The 12,284-nt window shown below is 33.8% G+C and overlaps 1 pseudogene; it reads right to left on the bottom strand.

The window, feature by feature from the left end:
- Nucleotides 1–258: 258 nt before the first annotated feature.
- On the bottom strand, nucleotides 259–375 carry LOC118609190 (annotated as a pseudogene).
- Between the last annotated feature and the right edge of the window lie 11,909 nt (nucleotides 376–12,284).

The following is a 12,284-nucleotide window of genomic DNA, read 5'->3' as shown; positions in this document are numbered from 1 at the left end:
TGACAAACAAAATTTAATGTAGGTCTAGATTTATTATTCAATATATAAAACAGAACATAAAATATTAATTACATCTAATATAATGTTACTTACTTTATTAATATTTTGTTGGAATTAGTGGGATACATATATATATGTGTGTGGTGTGTGTGTATGTGTGTGTGTGTATTTTTTTTTAGGCGATGCAACCCTTGGTTGACCTCACAGATTGCAAGGACCTTGTCAGTTTACAATCCCTTATTAAAAAAATTTTTTTTACCCCTATAGCACCTGGTCTTCCTAGGTGGTCTCCCATCCAAGTACTAATCAGGCCCGACCCTGCTTAGCTTCCAAAATCAGGTGGGATCAAGCTTGCAGGGTAGCATAACCATAGATGGGATATATTCTTATACAAGTTAATTCTGAGTACCAATCTAAGAGTTGTTAGTTAACATGTGAAGTAATTTAATCAGTAATTCACATTAAAGGGAATTTTTTGGTAAGCAGTTGAAAGATACGAATGAGGAATCCATACTCCTAAGGTCATACCAAATGACCTAAGTAGTTTCACTTAACTCTGCACAAAGGATTCAGTAATTAGCATGAGTACTATTAGACATAATTTTTCATTGGTGAAATAAAGTTGGGAAACCTGTTTTTTTTTTTTTTTTTTGAAAAATCTATAAGGATCCTGCTATTCTCATGTAAGAGAACATAAGAATCCATCAGACCCTGAGCTTGGAATACATGAAACTACTATCCAGATCGAGATTTCTTATGGTTGGTCTTATGGGCTATAGTCCTTCAGTTATTAAGAGAGGATTCTGTTGTCTGATCCAACCAGAAAATTGCCTGAGCTGATATCAGAGTATGACTCCTCCTGACTCAGAGGGGCCTTCCCTTAGAAGATACTGGTCATAATGCTTGCTTTCTCCTTGACTATATGCCCCTGATCTCTTTTTTTTATTGGAACATTTGCTTTAGAAAATTCACAATTCTAAATTCTTTTTTTGACCCTTTAAAATATAAATTTTCTCCCTGACTCTTGCTAGTTTTACAACCCAGGTATGTCTTTCTCGAGGACCCAGAAACCATCCCTTTGAAGTATAATTATCTAGAAAGAAAAAAAAAAAAAAAAACACAAAAACCCTATCTGCAAGGCTCTGTGTAAGGACAGGGCCTAACTTAAATAAGAACCAGGTAACAAACTAATCAAATTGACCAACCTCTCCTTAAAATCCTCCAGGAGTTTTCCACTACCTCATCTAGCACTTAATTTTTTTCTCTCTTACTTTTTGTTTAGGTGGAGTTGAGTTTGATCTCTCTTCCCTCTTGCAATAGTTCGAATGAAGTCTTTCTTGCCTGATTCATTCTACTTGGTTTAATTTTTCTTTGACAAGGGCGAAAGCACTCCTTTGCAACACAAAAAGGTGAACAACTTTTTTATGTAAGGAGAGATTTATTTCACAGAATTATAAAAATAAGAGAAAGTAGACTATTGCAGTAAAAAGAAACCTCTACAATAATATTTACGAGTGTCTTGAACTTAAGCATTAAAGAAACTTTTTCTTATAAGGAGAAGTAAAAAGGCTAAGGAGAACTAGAGGTGGGTAAGTAGAACGAATGAGATAAACAGGTGGAGGCAGCAGGAATCTGACAGTAGATCAAAAGATGTTTTACTCTGAGGCCTGTCTATTATAGGGGGCAGGGCATTAAAGAGGGGTTATATGCTGGCTTAGCTTGACGGTGGGCTAAAATTTGGGAAGGAGGGCGAACCTTAACCAAAAACTGATCAACAAGCATTTTGTTCTAATTGATCAGGGGGAACAAACATTTCAGCTAATTATTTATGAAACAAAGACTAAGAATTTGGAAGAGCCAAGTCTGATATTGTTATAGGTAAACAGATGGGACATCCTTAAGACTTATCTAAGTTATATGGGGGAAGGATGGTGCTTTCAATTAGTTGTATACTGGATCAAAAAAGTATGGGAGATTTCTCAACTATTGTTATTTTCCAGGATCACAGAGCTTGATAAAGTTTAACATTGTCAAAAGAAAACTGAGGTTCATACTTGTTCAGAATCTTATACAAAAAACTTATAGATATTAAAAGGATCTGTGATGTAAATTCTAACTACCATCTTCTACTACTTCTTGATGTAGAAGAAGGATGATTGATTAAAGAAACAGTCTGAAATGAACCATAGAAATAAATAATCATGATGACTAGTTTTTTGGCAGCATAGGCTCAATCTTTGAATGAGAGTAGTAGTACATTCAGGAACAAGTTATTGTTCTGTATTTGAATGTCCATGTATCTTTTGAGGTATATCACTTTTAAATTTGTATTATTACCACTTGCATGCATGTCATCTTTATTCTTGCAGAGTTTGAACTCATCAAATACACAAATTTTGTCAAGTTTATTTTCATACCTCTGCATATTCTTTATAATACTGAATGAATAAAACCTTTTGAAAGCTCCTAATAGTTAAAAGGAAGTTGACTAGTTTTAGTTGCTTGCTCCCGCTCTTAGACTTTGCAGTTTCCCAAGACATATGATAGGTAATGGGATTGGCTTAGAAATCTAACTACATTTTGTAAGAAAGTAAAATTTCAGTCTTCCAAAGTCCCTAGCATATTTTCTGTTGCTGTAACTTAGTATGTATCAGTTTGCTACCTATAACACATTTGTAACCTTGTTTCCCAAACTAGTTTTGAGTTTATTACAGAACAGAAATTGTATGTTTTTGAATAAATATTAGTTTTAATGCAATGCACTTAAGTTTAAAACATCAACAAAGACTCCAGCACTGCCAGGTAATTCTTATTTTCCTCTGAAGTCAGATACCTTTCTTTCTGCTCAGTGACAATACGAAATCTTTAAAATCCTAAAGATTTCTACATAACCATTCGTACCTCTTTCTTTGTTAATTATCTTAGCTCTGCTTCGTGGAGAACACTGAGGACATCTGATACCATCTTGCTCAACTTTACATCTTCATCCTTCGCAAACATATACATTTATATTGATTCACCTCTTTTTCTATGATGAACTTCTACATTTCTCCCATTCTAAAAAATATTCTAGATAAAGAATTATCAATTTATCCTTTAGCCCACTCACTGTATAACTATACCAATTTCCCTTTCCATAAGAAGTGAGGGAAGACTTAAGCGAAGGAGTATAGAGATATATGAGGAGAGCACTAATCCCAAGACGCATCCAATTTAAAAGTCTAGAAGAGAAGAAAGATCTAAAAAAATCCACTTTGTATAAAATGTATATAATTTCAACAGGAATATCGAGAAATGCAGATTAAAAAAAAAAGAGCCAGAAAGAAGAAATAATGTCAATAATAATGACTGTTAATCACTGAGTACTCATGGTGTGTCAGGCAGGCATAGTACTTAGCGAAGTCACACAGGTAGCACCTAGAAGTTAATTAACAATATAATTCATAAAGGTTAGCCATACTTTTTTCTAACGAAAGCTGTGAGTGATAAAAGAGAATAGGCTGTTCCTCCCCTCTCAGAGACCATAAACTATTTGGGAGATAAACCTAGCACTTATGAAACAAATACAGACATAAATATGAACTTAAATAATTAATTACTGATTTTTTGGGGGGAAGATTTCAATTTCTATGAGGTAGTGGGGAAATAAGTATCCACTAGAGTAGCTATGAATGATATTAACAAGAATGAGACAAAAGATATTAAGAAGTTAGTGTGATATAAAATGGTGTGGAGGGAATTCTAGACCAATGTGAAACTTGAGAGCATCCAAATGAAAGCTGAATGATCAGAAAGCACCATCTCCATACTAAGTGTCAGAGTTCCTAGGGCAGGAGTCTGTTTGAAAAATGATAAGAAATAAATATAAATAGTATAGGTGTGGCCAGTCTGCAAAGATAGTTAAAAATACACATAACATTTATTCTTTATAAAATTCAGAAGAAACTTAAGACTTGTGAACAAGTTTTCAGACTAGCTAAAACTAATTTATCCCAATTAGAAACAGTGCCAAGATGTGAGTCATAGATTTTCAATAAAATGTGGCTGGGAAATAACAAATGGAAAAAGTTCAGAACACAACTTTCTTAATTTATCATGAAAAAAAACCAAGAAGATTTTTTTTTTAATTTTAAGACTTGTAAGACTTTCTTTTTTTTTCAATTTAAAAAATCAGAGTTTTATGCCTTTATTTCTCCCCAAATAAGCATACTACATTTTTCATTAACTATAACTTGATTATAAATGATTTGAAGTTTTAGTACACAATAGTAACTGCACACACCGATATGAAATTGCATTATGTGTTATATAAAAGAGTATTGTTTCTGATATTTCTAACTTATATGAAATGAGAAAACTAGCAAGATAAATATATATTTTAAAAATTTATTTGGTCAAATTTCTTACCCTTATTTTAAAGGAGCATGAGAGAGAAAAAATTGGTTTATATCTAATGATTTTTATCAGTGAGAATCACAAAGAATCAAACATAAATTAAAGTATTTCACAAATTTAATATTTAAATTATATTGATATTTAAGTTACATTTAAAATTTTTCAAATACTTCAATATTAGTTCTATATAACTAACCTGACCAAAATTGTATGTGTAAATCTGGAAAAATATACTCTATTGCTTTTAATGAAGTTTAAACTAATTTTGAGGCTGACAAATTATGTTAATTCTTATGTAGACCTTTGCATATTTCTTTAAATTGAATGTACTATATGTTTAAGAGAAAGTACAGTCTTTTTGAATGATGGTAGAAAGAGGGTATGAAATAGAGATGAAGATGGAACTATTATATGTAAATATTAAATGCCATTTTTGTGTGGGATCCATAATAATACATGTGTGCTACATGCCATTGAGTTGGCGCCATCTCCTAGAGACCCCCGTGAGTGAGTGATTTTCACAACGTTCTGTCCTCAACAGCCCTGCTCAGCTTATGAAGCCTCATGCCTATGGCTTCCTTCATGGAGTCAGACCATCTCATATTTGGTCTTCCTTCTTTCCTGTTGCCTTCTATTTTCCCCAGAGTTATTGTCTTTCCCAAAGAATCCTGTGTCCTCACGATGTGCTCACAGTAGGTAAGCTTCAGTTTTGTCATTTTGCCTCCAGGGATGTTTTAGAATTAATTTACTCTAGGACCTACTTGGTCATCTTTCTGGTGGCAGGGTATCTGTAGAGCTCTCTTCCAACACTATACCTCAAATGAATCAATTTTTATCCAACCAACCTTCTTCATTATCTAACTTATGCATCTGTACACAGTAAGTGGGAATGAGAGGGTGAGGATGATCTTAGCCTTGGGCCTAATGACACATCTTTGCTCCTAGTGATTGCTTTTAATTCTTTCATTGCTGCTCTTTCAAGTTCTGAGTCTCCGACTTCTCTTGATTTCTTATATTATATATATTATGTAGTATATTTTATCTATATATAAATAAAATATATCAAATATACATAATTACATTATAACGAAGTACATTTCTGGGTTCTTTAAAATGACCAATATGATAAATCTAGTAGGTATAACTATATGATACCATAATCTATACTTTATGCTATACTGCTTCATTAGCACAGCATTTTAAAAACAGCCATACTAACAAATTACACATCAAAGAATGTTTAAAGTAAAAAGCAAGAGTTCATAATTAGTATTTCATATGGACCATTTCCATATGTTTTAATACAGGTTGGTTAGAGACACACATTTAGGCTCTAGAAATTATACTGAATTATCTCTGAGTAAGCTGAGTAAGCAGGATTAAAAAAAAAATTATCAATAAAGATACACACCCTGTATTTCACAATTTCCATTTTTATCTGGAATTTTGTATCTCTTATCAGAAATCCCCTTTAAAAGCCTCAGCCCACATTCCCTGGATTGCTTATGTTTCATTAATTCTTTGTCAATCGGTGTAACTTCATTGAAATCCTGCAACAAGCATTTGAAAATCTGTTACCTTCAACGCTTTTCTCATCCTCAGGTAAAAATGCTGATTGTCTTTCTTATTTATAAAAGCGGAGAAAGAGTTAAGGGAGTTAAAGGGATTTTATAAGTTAAGACTTGGCTCCCACTTAAGACAGGGGATTCTGTGGGTGGATACATTTGGGAGTCGAGATAATTAGAAATTGGGAGTAAAGATTTTTCTCTAGAAGTTCATAACAGACAAAAACCTGAAATGGCAGCAGTTATTTATCATTGACTGGGTACACAGGAGAATTTGCACAATGTCTTCAACTGTAGTCTATAGCAAACTTTTTAAAAAATTTCCTAGAGACAAATGTTTACAAATTTTTTATAAATAAAAAGAAAATGGCTGTTTTCAACACGATTTCTTCACTCAACATTTTTTTACATAAGACCAGTCAATCTGACATATGTCAGGGACAATTAGCAGTCTTCTGTTAACAGAATACCTGCCCTACTTAGCAGGCATTTCTTGTTCCTCATTAACCAAATTATGTTCAGGTCATATATCACATCTCTGACAATAATGCCACTTTCATGCTTAATTGGTTAAATAAATGTGTAATTATGGAACTATGCTGAGATACTACTATAAATTCTTGTAACTATGGCATTTGCCTGATGTAGATTGGAATGTTATTTGATCTACTGTAAGATTTAATAACACTAAAACTTAATGTAGCATTTATTCAATATCAGTGAAGATCCCTCCAGATGTTAATAACATTTTATATAAAATGTTAGAAAACTCAGTCAAGCTTCTGAATATTCTGTTAAGTGAAGGCATAGTAATTTTTTTGAGAAATATTATCTCTGGCATTAATCACAGAAAAATACACTGGTATCTTGCTTCTGAGTGAGGAGATCAAAAATTTGACATATGGTAATTAGTTGAATTTATATCTTGCTGTGGGATATTTACAGTAATGACTACATTCTCAGAATACTTTTGGATCATGGCAAATATTGGCTCATTGAAAATCAAGAAAATCATGTTAGAGAAAGAGGAATGATATTAATAGTTGTCTTAAAATTCTCACTTTAATTTTTTCTTCTAATTAGCACTTTTCTAATGAGTGCTAACAAAATGAGACTTTGAAATTGCCAAATTACCAAAAAAAAAAGTTCTTAAAATCGCTCTAAAATAAATGACATATAGCAAAATGTTGACATGATAAACATTTAAATGTATTAAATTTTAATATAAAGAACTTTTTACATATTAGGCATTGTCTGTGATAAATACCAGATAGGAAATATTTTAAGCTTTGCAAACCACACAGTCTCTAACGTAACTAATCAAGTCAACTTCTATCACAAAAAGTAAATCTACCATTGTAGCATGAAGGTAGCTTTACACAATACTTACTGGAATAGGTATGACTGTATTGCAGTAAAACAGAATAGAGAAAAACAGAGTTAGCTCATGGGTCATAATTTACCAAGCTCTTTTCTAGAATGTGATTTTATCCTCAAGGTCAACTCATTATCCAAAATGGCTATTAGAGCTCTATGCATAATATTCAAGGTGGAAGCCATAAGAACCAAAAAAGGTAGAAGGGCAAATGCTTTTCCTTCACACTAGACACAGCTTTTAAGTTGATTTCAAAAAAGACCTATACAACATTTTTACTTACATATCTGTATAATAAATAATTTGGTCATTGCCCTTGGTTCCTGAGAGATAACCATTAAATCATTAAAATCGAGAATCTGGTTAGCCTTGTTCCTGTTTTCTGGGAAGTAACCTCTAAATCCTTGGAATTAACCTAGTGATAAGAGTGTCATTGTTATTCATGGTGGGCCCCTGAGATCAAACATATTTGTGCTAATGAGATGACTCAGGGTGAGCCCTTAAATTATTAATGCTAATGAGATGACTCTGGATGGGGGCTGTCTACAACAGAACAACAAAACATGTAATCTGAGAGTTGGGTCTTTGAGCCATGTGACAGCAGCCTGAACTCCAGGAAGAGGAGAGGACTGGAGATTGAAATCAACCATATGGATAATGATTCATCGATCATGCTTTTGTAATGAGACCGCAATAAAAACTCAGGACATTGAAACTTGGGTGTCTTTTGGTTGTCAATACTCTGCATATTGCCACATATTGATATTTTGGGAGACTAATCCATCTTGAGCACAATTAAGCTACAGATTATATATCTTTTCAGTCCAAATCCTATGCATCTCTCTTTTGGGCTGGTTTTGATTTGTTAATTTTGCTATAATAAAATTAATCATAAGTATAGTGCTAGCTTAACTTCTGTGAGTCATTCTAGAAATTTATTGAACCTGAGTAGATAGTGAGACCCTCAAGTTTGTAGCCATTTGTCAGAAATGGGGACCCCTGAGGCTGTATCTAGCATCTGAAGTAAGGTGAAGACAGTCTTGTGAAGATTATGCCCTTAACCTGTAGAGTATGGTCCAAATCTGGGTATCAGAAGTCATTGTCTAATTTGCCAGATGTTAGTCATTTGGCTACATCTAGATTCAAATAAGACTTTTAAAATCATGTCCATAATACCATCTTTAGGTAAAGAGAAATGCTGCCTACATTTCCAATAAGTTTAAGCTAAACAGTCTGGACTGTAGCTTGAACTACTTGGCCCTCTTCCTTCAAAAGAGTAATAGTACCAATTCCATTATGCTTCATTTTTTAGTTTGCCTCAGTTACCTCAGTAAAAGCCAGGCTACATGTTCATTCAAAAACTCCTGACATTTACCTTTCCTTAATCAGTTGAAAAAATAAGAAATCCCTCATTTTTCTACCATATAAAAACATACTTCTGTGTATATGCATATGCTCTATGTTCCTTTATATTACAATAAAAAAAAAACATAAGAAGTCTTTGCTCTATCAAAAAAAAAAATCCATCTTCTTAGTTTCACACCCTATTATTTTTTGTAATTTGTTAGAGATTTTACTTTGCAATTAATGTATGCATTCTCTTTGTTATAATAATATTTTGCCATCATGCAAACATTCTCTACTATCTCACAGACAAAATAAAACTAAATGGAAACTTGAACTTCAGGACTATGTTCTGCTCCAATAACTGCCCCAATTTTGTTGTCCCCTTCTTAGTAAAACCTCTCAATATTTGCTGCTTGTATTTCTTTCTTCCCACTTTACTGAGGCTTCCATTTCTATCAGTCCATCAAACATTCTCTTGGTAACATTATCAGTGATCTCAATTTTGCCAAAAGTAAAGGTAACTGCTCTTCTCTTCTATCTCAAATTTTATCAGCTCTTGACAGTGTTAATCAAGTCCCTTATCTCTTGAATGAGATACCATATATTCTTTTATTCCAATTTCACTAATCTTTCTCTTAGTTTCCACTGTTGCTGTCTCTTCCTTGTTTACGCATTCGGTGGATACAAGAGAAACCCAATGAGACACACACACACACACACACACACACACACACACACATATATATAATACATATTTTTTTTTACTAGGAAGTTTCATCTTGGCCTCTGGCTTTGAATACAAGCTGAGTACAGATGAGCATCAAATTTCATCTGTAGCTCTGACTTCTTTCCTAAATTTGAGCCTCATTCCAAGCTTTCTATTTACTATATGCATTTGTAGATCTAGCAAATATCTTAAACTTTGCATGTATAAAAATGGAGTTCTTAGTAAACCCAAAATTAATCCTTTCTTATTCTTGCCTTCTTCATCTCCATAATATCACAATCATCCTACCAGTTGGCTAAACCCCAAACCTCAGAGCTGTCTTTGATTCATCTCTCAACCTATCATACCCCTTCTATTACCAACTCCTGCTGAAATAATGTACAAAATGTTGACTGTATCCAGTTCTCCCTATCTCTACTGCCACTGCTATTGCTCAATTTACCTTTATCTCTTGCATGTGTACTAATATAGAATCCCCGATTCTAGTTATTCAGGTCTATATCTATTCAGCATAGTTCACTCTTTTAAGAGTTAAATTATATCATATTATTTGTTTGATTAAAATCCACTAATAGTTCTTCCAACTGAAGCTAGTATAAATCAATGTTCTCTTTTCATATCAGAAACAAACCTACATGTCAGGTTCATGGTTACCTTTCTGACTTTTTCATTTCCTCTTTCCTCTTTATTCAGTCACAATATCTTTTCTATATTTTGAATATGTCAAACCACTCTTGTTTCAAAGCCTTAGCAGTTGACAGACCTGTCTGAGTTATTCTCCAGATCTTCTCACGCCTGGATCTTTAAGACCATTGTAGTCTCAGTTCAAATGTTAGCACCTCTCAGAGCCCTATCCTGATAAACGTATTTAAGGAAGTACCAACCTGCCTTCAAGATTTTGTAATACATCCTTTCCATGTTTTGTTTTCTTAGCAATTGTCACTCAATTTGTTTTCTTTACTTCTTTACTTTCTCTCTTTTACTGATGGGGAAAAAAGTACTAATTGAGAGTCATTCGAGATCTTGTTAAAATGCAGATTCTGATTACTAGGTCTAGGGTTGGGTCAGAGGTTCTACATTTCTAACAAACTTAAGTATATTCATTTAGAGATTTCATGTCTCCAGTTTTTTGGTTCTTTTTTTTTTTTTGTATACCTTCTCTTAGAAGGTAATCATAGTTTATCAATTACGGTTTAGTTGTAAATATAACTAGGTTAAGCATTAAGTTAAAATTGACATTCAGATTCATTTAGTGTAATCAGATTGACCTTACATAGAGTTCCTAGGGGAATGACTTTTCGAAGCTCACCTTAGTAGGGCACCCCAAGGGACCATATCATATAGAAAAGATCAGGATGTTACCTATGCTAAATATAAGTGTCACTACAGTAGTTGGCTCCAGAATCAAACCATTTTTGGTATAATCTACAAGGTGGGAAAGCCACAACCACAGCTTCTTGCAATACCACTATGCTAAACATCCGGATAACGAAGAGCTCATACCCGGCTTCTCTGCCCATTTGATTCATTTCCAAGACAAGATCTATGTACACAACTATATCAAACTTACATTTAAGACTTCTAGTTGTAAGGAAATCATAAAATTGACTTTCAGTTTTATAAGATCTGCAATACAAAAAAGACATATGAGAAGAGGTCAAAATGTGTAAGTGAGGTAACCCAACTCCATCTGCCCATAATGGCCACAAGCCAGTGCTGTTTGTTTGTGTCTCAGGGACTTATACAATTTCACTGAAACATCTCTTAAATTTTTTATTTACTACATTTCTATTTTTCCCCTCTAGTTTTTATATGACTCTAATGATAACCTAATATGAATCTGTGTAGAAAAAAAAAAAAGACTGTGAAACAAGATGCACTACTCTAAATAAATCTCTTCCTTCCAAAAGCCTAGAGGTTTGGTATGTCAAGCTTGGAGTGAATTATAACTTGGGGAGATTCCCCATTCTCCATGTGAATGTCCATCTAGGTGTCCAGATCCATAAATTTATTCACTAAAATTAAATGCCATAGACACGAGTTAGGCAAAATGGATTATCTGAGGAAACGGTCCCTACAAGACTATCTTTAGTTTAGACACCATCTGCAAGTCTGGAGTTTCCCAAGGCTTCCTTACTTCAGACCAGCTGGCTACAAATTCAATAGTTTACACAGTCACCCTCAGGTTCAGTGAAATGACTCCAGGAACTCAGAAAAGTGTTATACACTGTTATACTTATGATTATAGGATGCAAATTCTAGCCAGCCAAAGAAAAGACACACAGGGGCAAGTCCTCAGGAATGCATGACCCTTCTGCCATGTATAATATGCATGGAGTATTGCCAACCCAGACTCACCTAAACTTTGGTCTCCGTAGTTTTTACTGTGGGTTCATTAAATAGGCACAGTTGACTGAATCATTGTCCAAGTAGCTGACCAATAACACAGTTGTACTTTCTGGCATAGCCAGCTCTCAATCTGAGTCGGCTTGTTGGCATAAACCACCAGGTGCTGACAATGCATAACAAAGACATTCCCATAACTTGGGAAATTTCAAGGGTTTAATGATATCCCCGAGATTCTGGGATAAAGGACAGACTTCTCTTTGGGTAAAGTTAATTTCTTACTACAAAGCCATCTTTTCTATTAAAGGCTTTGATCTCCTTTACTTATTCCGTAGGAGCATATATCATCCCCTTCTCTGTGCTACTAAAGTATATTATTCTCTTATTATAGAGAAACTCATAAAAAAAAAAAAAAAACAATAGTTTAATAGTTTCTGGCACATGTCTCTGTCACCCCTGGAAGATAGTGGTTTCCAAGGGAGCAAGAGCTGGTCCATCTTGACATCTCAGAACCTAAAATGGTATTTGG

Source organism: Rousettus aegyptiacus, unplaced genomic scaffold (assembly GCF_014176215.1).
Source record: "Rousettus aegyptiacus isolate mRouAeg1 unplaced genomic scaffold, mRouAeg1.p scaffold_m13_p_10, whole genome shotgun sequence".
Taxonomy (NCBI): Eukaryota; Metazoa; Chordata; class Mammalia; order Chiroptera; family Pteropodidae; genus Rousettus; species Rousettus aegyptiacus.
Note: the sequence above shows the minus strand (reverse complement) of the source record. Positions and strands in the feature narration are given on the sequence as shown.